Below are 12496 nucleotides of genomic sequence, written 5' to 3'. Positions count from 1 at the left end.
ATCAAGTACCTTCAAAAGCACTGTAAGCTGAGCTCGCAGCAGTAATGCTGTTCAAGATGCTGTGGATATAAAAGCAGGCAATGTTTGGAAGAGGCAGTATCTTTCCTTAGGTTTTCTACAGCGGAAAAGGATTCAAGGCAGTGGACTAAAGTGCTGTGGAAAGACAGATTTTAAGCTCACACGCCAGTTTTCAGACCTGAAGTGGAAAAAAAAGATCTTGTGCCCAAGATGGACATTTGAATTCGAATGGAGATTGGTTTCCATGTGTTGGTGGAGCTGCCTCTTACCACAAACCTCACCCCTTAGTAACAGCAACGTTAGTTTATCTCCGGATTTTTTCCTTACAATTGCAGCAATTCATTCTCTCTGCTAGCATCCCCTCTGGGGCTTTACAGTTGTGCTGCTACCAAACCAGACTTGCAAACTCATAACCGTGGGGCTACGTTTATGTTTGTCCTGGGTTCCGGGTGGAACTCGTTTTCTTGGCCGGTGGTATCGTATTCTCTTCCCTTGTTATTTTCCCTTATCATTGTTTTAGCTGATAGTAGCGGTGGTGATTTGTTGCTGGACTGTTCTTGTCTCAACCCGTAGGAGTTGCACTCTCTCGATCCTCCTCCCCGTTCCTCCGGGAGCGGGGAAGGGGAGAGCCCCGGTGCAGGGAGGGGGGGGGGAGACGAACACGGACCTTGATTGTTGTCAGCTAAACCACGACAATGTTGCTGCCACCAGACGCTACAGCCAAAAGGAGAGCTCTCCAATGTCTTCTGGGAAATATGAACATGTTAGTGACATCAAAGTTATTCAAGGAAAAGTGCTTCATGCAAGATTTAAAGATATATATACACCACACATTTGTATTCATACACCAGAGAGACTGAAGACTCCAGTGGTGTTTTTGATGAAGCAAGTAAATCAGACCCACACCCCAGCACCACAGAAAGTGATGAGTTTCACAGCATTCATACAGATTTTCACTTTGTAATGATTTAGAGGAAAAAGTAGATCCATGACAAGAGTTTCAAGCAGCATGCAAAAGTATATACAATTTGAATAAGAAAACCCTTTGTCTGGATATCTACAGCATTAGGGAACAAAAGGAACCTGCAAATGAGAAAACAGTACATATTCAAAGAGTAACTTTCGCTTTTTTGGGATAGGCAGTGGGTTTCAAGGAACATACAAGAACTGATCAGTCTGTTGTGATAATTTTGGCAACTATAATAACAGTTGGATCAGAGAGAAAGAAAAAGGGGAGGGAGAGAGAGAATGATACTAAAAGTGAGAAATAACTAAGCCAAAAATATATTTATCTGTATATTTGTTTCCTCCTCTTAGAAACAGCAGGAAGCTTTAGCTACAGCACTTAAAGCTCTTATATTGACATGCCAGTGCTCATAAGGTATAATTCAGCAGCCAGGGATTTTGCTGGCTAAGCCCTATTTTCCCTTAAAATGCTGTCAGCACTGAGGCCTGGAAAGAGCAACTGATAGATCTGGTTATTAGCTGTGCATCAGAGATGCTCAACAGATGTTCTTACAGGCTACAAACTAAAGCAACCAAATCGGCTCACAGACAAAAACCGGCTTTGGTACTCAATTCTGCATCAAGATGCCTCTTACATCTTGTGGCCAAGGGAAAACACAATAAGCTTTTTTTCAGAATTTAAGAAAAATAGAAAAAAATTATATAGTGAGAACACTGCATTGTACAGACACTATGTATTTGCCTGCACTGTGCTAAAAAAAAAAATATTAGCAGTGATCATATTGCATCCATCAAGTGCCAGACTATCCTAATTCAAACTGTGCTCCTTACCTTATGCCTTTTGTGTGTTTTCTGCTCTCCTGATCAGACTCAGTGGCAGCCTACAAGCTCCTGCCAGGAGCCTGAAGGGATCAGGGAAGAAGGGAGAAACCCAGCCATCAACTGCAAGCCATGTAGGCGAGGCAAGGGGCTGCCCCTCACATACACACCTCGTTTCACGTCGGTATTTAACAAGAACCCAAAGCACCCTGAGACTTGAGTGCAGTCATCTGTGTAAAAGTACAGCTGCCTTCACCCCAAAACACAGCACTTCTTAACTGTTAGGAATTTATGAAGTCCCTTGATGTGTGCAAAGAGAGGAAACCACATAAGGTGTTTCGTATGTCAAACCACAACTGAAGCAGGACAGAAAAAAGTAAATTCCAGAAATATTAGGCTACGAAGCACATTGATACCGAAGACGGTAAGAGATGGTAGACCAAAGAGAAGGAAATGTAAACATTCACAGATACCCCCCTGCACTTCAACACACTTCAGCATTAACATGCTGGAAGCCGCATGCAGGATACGCAAAACTGAAAACCTGGCTAAAGCTTTCCAAGAGTAAACCCGAATACCCAAACCCCATCGTTTGCTGCTGCAGACGTCCAGTCAGGTGTTTCACTACGGCTGTAAAGGCATTTTGAAACCGTTAGCTAGAAACGGCGAGTGGAAGGGAACGGGCAGCAGGAGCGGCGGGGATCGGCCGGGAGAGCCTAGGCGGCGCGTAGGGACTGAAGCAGCGCGAGGGGGTCAGGCGGTGCAGGGATATGGAAAGCTACCAGCCGCTTTACCGGAACATGGAGACGTCGAAGTGACATTTAGGAAGGAGAAGGAAATCCAGGTGTAGGAGAGCAAATAAGGAGATGAAGGGGTGGGGACTGGAAAGTGGGTGGAGGGAAAGAAAATCAGTCCTAGGGACGAGCGGTGAGAGCTGGGAGAAGTAGGGAGTGCGGGGGTCGTCTGTTGGGGTAAGGAGGATGGTGAGGGGCAGCCGGAACGGTAGTGAGGGCGCTGAGGCGAGGCCTCGAGGGAGAGCGGGCTCCAGGGCAGACGCCGGGTGGCGATGGGGGCGGGAGGTGCTCTCTGCCAATCAGAAGGCACTACGCTCACAAGAGCCGAGGAGCTGAGGCTGCCGGAGGGTCCGCTCTGTGCTCGTCTTGCTTTGCCGGGTGGTGGGAGCCGGTCGCTGCTGTCACCTGCCCTGGCGCCATGCCGTTTCTTGCCAGCGTCCGCCCTGTGCCGCGGTCCACCTTAGGGAGGCGCTGAGTGAACCCCAGCCTCTGCCGTAGCGAGGTCGTCTGCGCTGCCGCTCGCTGCGGAGCCGCTGTTCCCGCCTTTTAGCTCGGGGTGGCTGTGCCTGACACCTGCCCTCAGGCGGCGAGCCTGGCTGATCGGAGGAGAATTTTCGGCGTTTATACGTCCCTTACCTTGGCAAACGCTTAAAAGCGGTTTATATCGCCCCAGGTTGCCACAAGACTCTGTCTTCTGCCTGTGAGGTAACCCTGTGCCAGTGAGCCCGGTGGAGGCACAGGGTGGGCAAGGTCTTGACCCCATTGCTGTGGCAGTGGTTCCACTGGTGCCATTTCCTTACCCAAAACCTGGATGGAGTTACCGTGCCTCCATGAATAGGAGCTGCAATTACAATGCAGTGATGTAAGTGGTTGTCATGGTGGTGCTTATTTATGGTCTTCTATTTTCTTGGTATCTCTGTAGCTGCTTTAAATAAAAACAACGTGGTGATGGAAGAAGGCCTTGATCTCTATTCTGCATTGTTTTTCTGTCCCACCTCTGGTCTTTTGATACACCCTTTTTTAAACTATTTGCATGAAAATTTCATAGGGTCTCAAAAAGCAGCAATCCAGCTTACTGAAAGGAAAAATATGTTAGAGCCACTTCAGCTACCTGAAACAATCCTATTTGCCATTAATTCATTGTGTAAGTGGGACAGCTTCATTCTGTGTAATCACCACTGTTTTAATCAATACTCCAAAATAATTTATCACAGTCTTTTTTTGAAGATAAGTTAATTCTAATTTTTCTTCTGAATATTTCTGTCAACTAACATCTAAAATGCAACTTATACAGCTGCTGCATGAGGCATGTACTCCTCTCACAGAGGAGGTACTGTACTCAGCAAAGACCTGTGGAAACTGGGGTTAAAACATTGCAGTGTAATCTTGTTGGGGTTTTGGTTTGTTTTTTTTTTCTTTTTTTCCTTTTCCCAAGAATTTAAATTGTTTGGTGTAGACAGATAACCATTTTCAAGTCATGTCTTTCATTCAGCAGAGATTTCTTGTATGTTGTTGATGGATTGTATGGTCTGTGTGTGGAGGAAGGGAACATCAGTCAAGGAGCTGAATTCCTCTCTAGATTACAAATGTCAGGTTAGTAATAAATCCTGATCTATCACCTCTTGGCTATTTTTAGTAATTAGATCATGATTACAAAATAGAAATATTTTTATAATTTATCAAGTTACATAAAGCCACTAATCCTTTCACATAATGGTTTCTTGAATTTTCTAAACACTCAGCACAAGGCCAGTAACTATCAGGAGACAAAGACGCAGTAGTGTGCATTGTGAGCATCAGTATTTCTTTGATTTTGATGTTCTGTTGACCATTCTTTGGAGCATAGTTTTCTTGAAGAAAACCCATGACCATTAATAAATAGGTCTCTCAAAGCTTCTTTGAAGTTGTATTCACAAATGATCATATTTCTTTACTCCTTTGCTACAAGTGTGCTGTGTCCCACTGGATAGTCGGAAGGATTTAGGCTTCTGCAGGGCAACCTGCAGACCATTGTTACGTGGCATAGTGGAGGGATATGAATGATTAGCCTTTGATAGAGGAAGAGACATTGCTATTTGTTAATTGCATGAAAGTCACTAAAGTCTTTTTCAGGGTGGGGGAGTGGTCTGGATAAGCTTTATGTGAAATCGTGTCAATACTAGGATATTCCTAAATAGTGACAAGCTTGACATAGTCTTACTAATATTCTATCTAAAATATTCAAGCTGTGGTGACCCTTGTGGTTTTACAAATATACTGGTAGCGTGCAGGTAAGTTGATGCTTAATCGGCAGAACAAGGGTCCCCAAACTTACTGTGAAATCTGTGCAAGGAAGCATGTACATTTAATTGTTTGGGCTCTACAAGAAATAAATCTTCAGAATTTTCTTCAAAATTATTCTCTTGATGTTCTGCCAGGCCAAACAGGCTCTAAGAAAATCTTGCAAATGGCTAGAAAGGTTTTACTTTGTAAGAATATTGTTCTGATTTTAATAATAAAGAACATTAACTCCATATTTTAGTGGTGGTATTTTTTGTTCATTTTTAATTATTATTTATTTTTATCATGCCTGTTGCTTTCTGTAAAAATCTGAATATGATTGGTGAGAGCTGAACCTGGCAAAAATAACAACTGTTAATTAAGCTGCATCTATTGTAAGCATAATGTGGCAGTCACCAGGGTTTCAGTTCATTTTCAGGACCCTTATGCAAGGTGATCTGAGGGGGTCAAGATACTCTTACATGAGCACCTCAACATGCTGGGTAGGTCCAGTGCATGCCAACTCTTTAAACAGATGTTGCGTTCTGCACAGACCTGCCCACACAGTGCATGGAGACCCTGTGGCCACACCTGTCAATAGCTCTGGTTTGCTTCAGCCTCTATTTCTGCATGGCCATAGTTTTTTTTTTCCCCAAACTCCTAGCACATGCCACTTCTTTCATGTCCATCCAACTAAACCACAAATTCTAGCTGCAACTTTCAACATCTCTGCAGTCCCTTGCCCAGCTCTTTCCACATCTTTCTTGCCCAGCCTGTGTCCCTAGGATTAACTGTGGACCTTCTCAAAAGTCTTTTCTCTGCCAGGGTACCTGAATGAGCTGCTTTTCTTCCCTCTCCGACCCTCTCGATCCCCAGTGTCAAATTGACCCTGGTTTCCCTGAAGCTCCGGTTCTGTTCTACCCTGTTTTCTGCTGCAGGTTTCTTTACCCTTCAAGATATAGCAGGGACTCTGAAGTGCAATCTGGCTTGGTGTTCACTGACACCTACTCCCTTGATTCCATTGCTGGGAGTTCAGGTTATAGTCACTATCTGTTGAGGAAGCATTGGCAACATATGAGCAAGCCAATTGCTGTTGAAATGTGCTCTGCATGGATGGTTAGCAAGCAGAAGACTGCTTCCTGCTCCCTTCTGCTGAAATGGAGCTACCTCACTAATAGTGTTTGAAAGCAAGAGGTATTCCCTTCTCCAGGCTTGCTGCTGGGATTTTCTATGCTTGGTTAAGTTTCCATCGTACCTAGCTGTCCTGGTGGTGACAGCACTTCCTTTCCACATGATAAGGGGATGTCAGGAAAATGAAGGGTGACATTAATTTTTCTGGCTTTCTCCCATCTGGTATAATTCAGTACTTGAGGGAAAGATAAAGCAGAGGTTATATGTACTTGATCCTGGGCAAATTATATAAATCAATGTACCAGTAGCACACAGTTATAGCACACAGCTACTGTTTATACTGTTAGAATCCATGACAAAATCTAGTCATTCCCCTCACTTACTTTATGTGTGACTTATGTGTGATGCTTCCTGTGTTTGTACATATTCCAGATATTACAGGATAGACACAGATAAAATTAAATGGCTGAGAGTCAGCCAGCTATCATTCTGTCATACTTTTAGGTAATTAGCATGTATATGTTGATAGATTTAAATACTCCCCAGAAGCCTTCGTATTAAGTTTCATTTGCAACTGAAAATGGACAATCTCCAAAATGTCAGTTTAGCTGTTTATACTGCCAGGTTAGGCAAAAGAAGGTGTGTATAACTGTTGAGGCTTCTGGCTGAGTTCTGGTTTGTCTAATGCCTGTCTTCTGTTGTCTGTCTTGCTGTCTTCTGCAGCCAGGGACATTGTGGGTGACCACAGGAGAGGGGGCCATGTGAGAGTGCTGTTGTGCTGCACAGCCAGACACCACGTGTAGAACATGTGGGTGACTCCAGATGGAAAATGTCAGATTTCCCAGTTATTTATTGTACCCATCTTTGTTTCTGCAGCTTCCTGAAGCTTATTCATTTCTACAAGTCTAAATGTACTTCCTTGGATTTCTAGTGATTTTGTGCTACTTTTGTTTTCCAATTATATGAGAAACTATTTCTTCCAGCCAACAAAATAATGAGAAAGAAAAGTCCATCTCACTTTTACTGACCCAAATGAACTAAACAAACCAAAATTATTTTATTCCAATTATACTTAAGTTTGTAGTTACTGTAAAAATAAAGGAGAAATTCTGAGGGCAGACTTTCATTTTTGAGACCAGTAGTTTGGACACTCCCCAGGACAGTGGAAGAGCTGGTTTCACTTTATGCTTCCAACAGGACAGGAGGCAGTGGCTACCATGGGAGCTCTCTAACCACCATGCTTTGGTGGCTCTGCAGTGGATGCTTTTGCAGCTGCTGCCATCACCATTGTCTTACAGCAGACATACTTTCCCCTCCACTGTTTTCCTCTCCTCAAACTGAAGCTGTCATCCTCTGTCTGTCAGGTTCTTCTCCTGGTGGTCCCAATTTCCTAGGGTTTTTCTGGGGGAGCTTGTGGAATTGACTCTTTCTCTTTGTTGTTTTTGTTTGTTTTTTTTTAATTGTGGTCTCCTGATTTTTGTTTATCCCCAAGCAAAACAACCCAAACATAGATCTTAGTTCCCAAACAGACCACACTATGGAAGGTTTGAAAGGTTTCTGCATTGGTAGCAAAATGTTTCTCAGCCAGTAGGCCACAAAGGTTCCTCAGGGGCCAGAGAGATACTCTGCACTCAGGATAATTTCTAAACATCCATTTAATCTTTGCAGAAGAACTTACTTTAACCTAGAGAAAAATACATAGGATAATTTAGACTGACAGGTATGGGAAATCTAATAATAGGACTTTTAAACAGAATATTGCCACAGAAATTTGGGTGAATAAAAATAGCACAATCTTTTCTTAGCACTTTCAGCAGTACAGAGACCATTAAAGCAGAATAAAAGCACTGTTATGCCCTATTAACAGGTACTGTGGTGGGAAAAGCTTTCCACTGAGAAGCTTCATGATTTCCGCTGAGAAGCTACTGTTATCCTAGCTCCTCATACAAATTGTACTTCAATTCTGCAAACCTATAATAGAATTTTAATCCATGGCTTATTAAGGGGTTTCTTTGATCTTTTATTTATTTGCCAAAATAGAGCTTGTTATTTTAAAACGAAGTATGATTGACTCTTTAAAAGCATATAGGTAGATAGAATTCAACGATTGTTCTTCATGCTGCTCAAGTAAATCTGCTGGCAGAGCTGGAAGGACCATACTCTCTGGCCTGTGTTGTGTGTACTTTGCAGGTTTTGTTTTTTTGAAGAAGGCAATTGAAGAAATGTCTTTCTGGAAAAATCTTTGGTCAAATTGTCTTTAAATTAGCCATTTTGTGTGACTGATATGAAGCACCTTAGCTTAAGCAGCTTGAAATGAGCAGCAGTGCCCTGACAAGCAAACCTTTCCATGTAGCTAAAAGCCAGCAGACACTGGCTTTTAAAAATCTTTTCCAGTAGTCTAATTTGCAGAGACTTTAGATTATTCCTAATAAAGTCATCAGTATAAATACAGCTTCTCTTAACTTCTGCAGGTTTGATACAACACTCCCTTTTTAGTGGAGACCCTGTTTTAGAAGAGAAAAAGTGCATGGTTAATTCCTACAGTTGTGAAGCATATATATGTAGCCTACAGCACTTCCATTAAAGCCTCAAAATGCAGTTTTCTCTTGATAATCACAGAGGAAACTTGTATGTGGACTCAGTGGGGTCAGATAAAGGCAGGAACCCAGAGAGTGTGCTTCAAAGAGGAAATCTGCCGTCTTTGGTGTGCTTTTCCTTCATTTCCCTGTGGGAGGTCCATAGGGACACAGCAGAAAGACCCAGGCAGCTGTGGATGACAACCCATAGGAGCAACTACTCCAGGGTGAAGCACTTCTTCAGTCTGGGTCTTTGTTGATGTCTCGAAATCTGTAGTGGAGCCAACAGAGCTTTTCCAAACAGCTGTGGAAATGTTGCTCTGTACAAGAAAAGAGCAGGTCATCCCAAGGGAGGAGGGTTATCTGTGCCTTCCCAGGCTGGATGTTGCTTTGTGTTTCCATTTGGAAGGCAGTTTTCATCAAGGAGGTGCCAGTTCCATGGGTTTTTTTTCAGTTTATTTTTCAGGTATAATAAATCATCACTTGGAAAATGTATCTGAAAGTTCACCATAGCTATCATGACATTGTACAAAGCAAAAAGCAGGGCTATATCCAAGCCCTGAGGAACCCTGGTTACTGGCACAAGGAGGGAAAGACTATTTACAAGGATTGTGGTAAGGGAACAGCCCCCTTTGGGAGGACATCCAGAGCACCTACAAGTTCTGATTCACCATATGGCTGTGCTGATCTAACAGTTCTCCACTGCTGGTGCTCTGGCATCGGCCTTTTCCCACGTACCTGGCATCAGTACTGCTGTGCCTCTGATCCCATGCACCATGGCACCGATGGGTGCAGTCCCACGGCAGGCACAGCTAGGTAATGGTAGTTTGTCAATACCTCCAAGCTTGATAAAGGGTGAAGGAGGCTTAGGGGTCATCCAGAAGGTCTAGTTGGGAGGGAAGACGAGGGGAAGAACCAGAGGCAGCTCTGCATGCCAGGCTACAGCACCTTGTGAAGGCTGAAAAAGCTCTTTTGCTTCTTTTTCCTCGTATGTGTCTTCAGTTGTTTCTTCTTAAGCATATTCCTTTTCTTTTTTTAACTTTCCAGTCCACTCTGCTGTGTTTCCATGCGCAATAATCTATTTTTTCTCTTGAGTTTGGGGGGAAAAATTATTTCTGATTAATAGGCCAGTAAAGCAATGCAAAGTGGAAAAACACAGGAACTTTTGTTTTACTGATGTGAGAAGGTTCCTAGAAACAGCTTTGTCCAGTTGTACTGCATGAACTCATCGATTCTGAGTAAACATGAGATGGCAACAAGGTATGTGACAGACTTCCCATCCTGCCAATTGTACCACCAGCTTGGAAATGTCAGGACCTTAGGAAACAATTTGAAATATCGTCTCTTGAATAGCACTTTGTAAATTACACTGATATTTTAAAACAAACCTGCTCTTGTCTTTTTTTTGTCTGTAGTGTTGATTCCTACTATCAGCAATGCTATGCCTGCCAAGGAGAGAGTAGTCAAGGTGAAACTGTATTTCTTGTTTGTGCTGGAAAAACCGAAGACTTCAAACACCTGAAACACACAAAAGGTGACGGGCACCATGGTGTGCTGTGACTGTTAGAAAATGAAAAGCTTCTTATAATTTATAAGTAGAATTTACCTTCTTTTGAACTGTTGAAAAGCTCTTTCAAACAATTATTAACTATGGTTTTAAAAGCAGCTGTTTGCTCCAGGAGGCAACATATGGAGGAGCAGCCAGCTGGTGGGATGAGGAGGCAAGGAGTCTGGAGGACTTGGTGGTCTCCCTCTCCCTCTGCCCCTGAGCTCTGCAGTATGTTCTTCTGCTGTCCTGAGCACTCTCCTGATCAGATTTGTCAAATACAATACATATTTTATTGTAAACTTATACTTCATTCTGGTTTTATTGTTCAGTGCTACATTCTCCCAATGTGTAGAAAACCAAAAAGTATGCGGTCTTTGCCATTGAGAAATTACACTTCATGGATAAGATACTCTTGACGAAGTGAGAGAAGAAACAAAAGAGGAGAGTTATGTATCAAGATAGTTTTGCTTTTTGGATCATTTGACTTCATTTATGGTTTTGGCCAATTTTTAATGGATGGCAATAATCTTTAGTTCTTACAGTGCAGGCATCTGTCCTCAGCTAGGATAATCCCAGGCTCAAGTAATTTTATTTCTTATTGAAACATTAAGGAAAGCTGCAATTATTTCTTTTCTAATGTTTTTCACATTTTTATTACAGGGGAATAAATCCATATATCCAAGGAGACATTCTCATTCTGAATGTCCACTGGAGGAAAATGTGTACCTGTAGGGGCTTGTGCCAGCTGCCCATCATCTAGCACCCTGGGGCCATGCTCTGAAGCGGGCTGATGCCTCTACGCATGCTCTCTTCTCTCACTGCTGGCTGGTGTCTCTGAAGTGCTAGCAATTCCTGCCCTTTGTGTGTGTTATGGATATGCCTTGGGCTTAAGAAATGACAACCCTAGGACCTGTGATGACTTGAAAACTCACACACCAATGCTATCTACCCTCCAGCCAGCATGGGACAAGTGATGCATTATAAATCCAGATCCTCTACCAGTGGAGAGATTAAAGCAAGTAAGAAGTTTCTTAATCCCTGCCTCAAGCGATTTAAAACCTCCCTCTTGCTTGGGGTCCTACATAAATCAAAACACAGGACTGGCTATATTCTGCAAATAAATCTTCCTTGATATTTACTTCTCACATAACTTCTCTGTAACAAAATCTGAATCCCCTACCAAATATGCTAATAAAATGTCAACCCTTCTATAATTTAGTAGCATCACAATGATAATACCTTCTTCAGTTATATGTTACTCTTTCAGAGAGCACTTGACATAGTGCTTATGCAGAAAAAGTAAAATTATTGTCTTAATACATTATTTAGTCTTTTACTTCTTAATATTGAAATACACTAAATATAAACCATCTGTACAATAACTAATCATGAATGAATACAAAACAAATGCAGATTAAATTAGCCTGAAAAAAGTCTCCCACAAGTAAGTTCTGTATGCACTTGAGGAAAATTACTTCAGAAAATAAAAGTCTATGAATTATTCCTGCTGGAGTGAACAATCATAGTAATGGCAGAGGACACTTCATACTAAGCATTGCAATAGGATTAAAGAACATGTGTATTTATTTTTTCCTAAAAGAATAGGAGCTGCCAAAAGAAAAGTGATGATTAATCTATAAAACATATTTTGCACATACGGAAAACCTTCTGTTTGAGGGTGTGATGGTACTTTGCAGGCAATCATGAATTAAGCCTTACAAGCTGTCACAGGAGAACTGGTAACAAATATATCACAACTAAGAATGTGTACCCAACACAACCTGCCATTCTGAAGACTGGAATCAAAATGCCACAGGTTTCAACAAAGGCACCAAAACCCAGTGGCCAGTTCTGTTCATGAGCTGGTGAATGCCATTTTAAAGTTGCTCCACCATGTTTCCCATGACCACACTGTACTCCGCACACCACCCTTCCACATGCTTGCTGCTGGAGGCAGTTACAGGCAAAGCTTATGCTGAAGTATGGCGACTGTGACTCAAGTTACCTTAAGTTGAAAAAAACCTAGTGCTCCTGGTGGGGATCCAGAGCTTGAGCTAATCTGAAGCTGGCTCCATACATCCACACAGGTGTGATTGCATCTTTTAGGTGTGATCCTCATCTGATTGCACTGGTGTGGATGGCACAAAACCCCAAATCAGCACTTCCACACCATTTGCACCCCTGCTGGGAGGACTTGTCCATTCTAGCTAATGTTCAGATAAGTCAGTGCCACAACTTTGATGTTTGATTGCAAACTGGACCAGCAGTTGATTAATTAAACAATCAAAGAGTTGTTGCCAGCACTTTAAGAATCCCAGCCTTTTCAGTTGCATGAACTTTTCTGCTGCGAACTTAACCTGTCACAATTTTCTTTCACTGCACAT

The 12496-nt window shown here is 42.5% G+C and overlaps 1 long non-coding RNA gene across 3 annotated transcripts; it reads left to right on the top strand.

The window, feature by feature from the left end:
* The first annotated feature begins 3273 nt into the window (after positions 1-3273).
* Positions 3274-10348, top strand: LOC130603830 (uncharacterized). 3 transcript variants are annotated; one of them, XR_008973296.1, is made up of 3 exons: positions 3274-3454; positions 9659-9823; positions 9979-10348. It is a non-coding gene; the product is annotated as an uncharacterized LOC130603830 (long non-coding RNA). The 3 variants fall into 3 exon arrangements; XR_008973298.1 differs by having other exon boundaries at positions 3274-3459; positions 9690-9823; XR_008973297.1 differs by lacking the exon at positions 3274-3454 and adding an exon at positions 3938-4185.
* The last annotated feature ends 2148 nt before the right edge of the window (positions 10349-12496 follow it).

The sequence above is a fragment of the Pezoporus wallicus genome, unplaced genomic scaffold (assembly GCF_028554395.1).
Source record: "Pezoporus wallicus isolate ANWC-B61680 ecotype Strahan unplaced genomic scaffold, APGP_CSIRO_Pwel_v1 contig_5542, whole genome shotgun sequence".
NCBI lineage: Eukaryota > Metazoa > Chordata > Aves > Psittaciformes > Psittacidae > Pezoporus > Pezoporus wallicus.
The sequence above is the reverse complement of the archived record's forward strand: the minus strand, read 5'-3'. Positions and strand labels throughout refer to the sequence as shown.